The sequence below is a fragment of the Mixophyes fleayi genome, chromosome 3 (assembly GCF_038048845.1).
Source record: "Mixophyes fleayi isolate aMixFle1 chromosome 3, aMixFle1.hap1, whole genome shotgun sequence".
In the NCBI taxonomy this organism is placed as follows: Eukaryota; Metazoa; Chordata; class Amphibia; order Anura; family Limnodynastidae; genus Mixophyes; species Mixophyes fleayi.
This window is the reverse complement of record NC_134404.1, coordinates 105,747,513-105,749,754: the sequence shown is the minus strand read 5'-3', so window position 1 is coordinate 105,749,754 and position 2,242 is coordinate 105,747,513.

Below are 2,242 nucleotides of genomic sequence, written 5' to 3'. Positions count from 1 at the left end.
GCGCTCTCGGTGTGTGATATACGAGAGACTAATGCTTAGGGCAATCACATATACAGCGCCCTGTGCCTGGGATGCACATAGCAGTCCTATTACTGGGAATGCATACGGTGTCCTGTCCCTGGGGATATACACAGCAGTTCTGTGACTGGGAATACATATAGAATACAGTGTCCTGTCCCTGGGGATATACATAGCAGTAACTTAGAATTCTAGCGCCTGGGGCGAGAAAGACAAATGCCTCCCCCCCCTAGCCCTCAATTTTAACCATATTAACCTAAAATATTCTTAAATTGCGCCACCATTCCCCCCCCCCCCTTCTTCAGCATTGCACCCTGGGCGGTCGCCCCTGTCGCACAGCCCTATTTACGGCCCTGCCTGGGATACACACAGCAGTTCTGTGACTGGGGATACATAGAATGCAGTGTCCTGTGCCTGGGGATACATATAGCATACAGTGTCCTGGGACTGGGAGACACACATCAGTCCTGTGACTGGGCATACATATAGTGTGTTTGGTTTGATAGTAGATAGTCACATGAAGATCAATTTACCTCTCCCTCGTTCCAGCGCAGCCCGTCTCATGTCGCAAGCCGCGCTTTCTGGTATCGGCGGTCACATGATCACAACCCAGGGCGGGGAATTTGAACTTACCTGTCCTTACCTGTCTATAGAAACTTCACTCTGACACTCGGTAAGTTTCAGAGCAACGTGTGTGCTTCCTGACTCCAGTTCTCTACGAAAATCTTTTTGCTCTCCAGTTCCTGACTCTTTCCTGTGTTCCAGTATTGCCTGAGTGACTAGTCTTCTGCTCCTGCCCCTGTGTACCGACCCGGCTTGCTGACCATTCTCTGGTGCTCCTGACCTGGCTTGTTGACTCTGCTATTGCGTCCTGTCTTGTACCTCTGCTGCCAGCATGTTTACCGAACCTGGATTTCCACCATGCTGATTTTTCCTGCTGATTCTGTACTGCGTTGCTCTATAGTGTACCGGTCCCGGCTGTCTGACTACGTTCTCAAGTTGCTTCCTTTTCCGCTATGCTACATCTTGAAGCGAACCAGAGGGCCGCAACCTGCGGCTCCCGGCAGCTAAGCCCATCCCACCTTGCGGAAGTTCTTGGTGAACACTGGGGAGTTCATTAGACTCTGCGCCTCAGGTAAGCCAGTGCCAATCAAGATTAGTATCAGATCCAGCTTATGCGTTACCGTTTGCTCTGACCATGGATCCAGCGGCAAGGGATCTTTTGGAATACTTGGTAGGAAGAGTGGAGAAACAAGAGGCTAATCAAGAGCAGCTTCTAAAATTTCTCCAGAGTTTATCTGCCCGGATGGATACTATCCGGAATACCTGGTTTCTGCTCCTGACCACCCCCCCACAGCCGCTGATATTATCTCTCAGTTTCGCATACCCAATCCCCCTAAATTTGATGGGGACCCTAAACTATGTAGAGGATTCCTGAACCAATGCTCCATTCAGTTTGAGCTTCTGCCGAAGGATTTTCCTTTCTGAAAAAGCCAAAGTGGCTTATGTGATCTTACTTTTGTCCGGTCAAGCGTTGGCTTGGGCTTCCCCCTTGTGGGGGAGAAATGACCCCATTTTGCACAATTATGCTACCTTCCTGTCTACATTCAAGAAGATTTTCGACGAACCTGGGTGGGTATCTAACGCTGCCACCGATTTATTACATCTACCCCAGGGAACCCAGTCTGTGGGCCAGTATTTGGTCCAATTTAGGACTATGGCCTCAGAACTCTGTTGGAATAACGAGGCTCTCATGGCTACATTCTGGCAGGGGCTTTCAGACTGTATAAAGGACGAGCTGGTTTCACAGGAACTTCCCACTTCCCTGGATGATCTCATATCCCTCTGTGTCAAGATTGATCTACGTTTCAAAGAACGTAACTCTGAAAAGGAGCAATCTTGTCGCACTTTGGTTCGTCTGGCTCCTAATTTCCAGACGCCCGTACTTCCTCCCGAGGAGCCTATGCAATAAGGAAGAAGTCGCCTATCGGCCGAAGAAAGTGGGAGAAGATTTAGAAATAGATTATATTTGTACTGTGGGGAGAGCAGTCATCTCCTGATGTCCTGTCCAAAGTGTCCGGGAAACGACAAGGCCTAACAAGTTCGGGAGAGGTTTCGTTGAGCCATCCTATTCAGTCTCTCTCTACCTTCTGAAGTAAGGATAGTCTTATTATTCCTATTTCTTTGCAGATGAGATCTTCTACCTCTTCTCAGTTTGTACTTC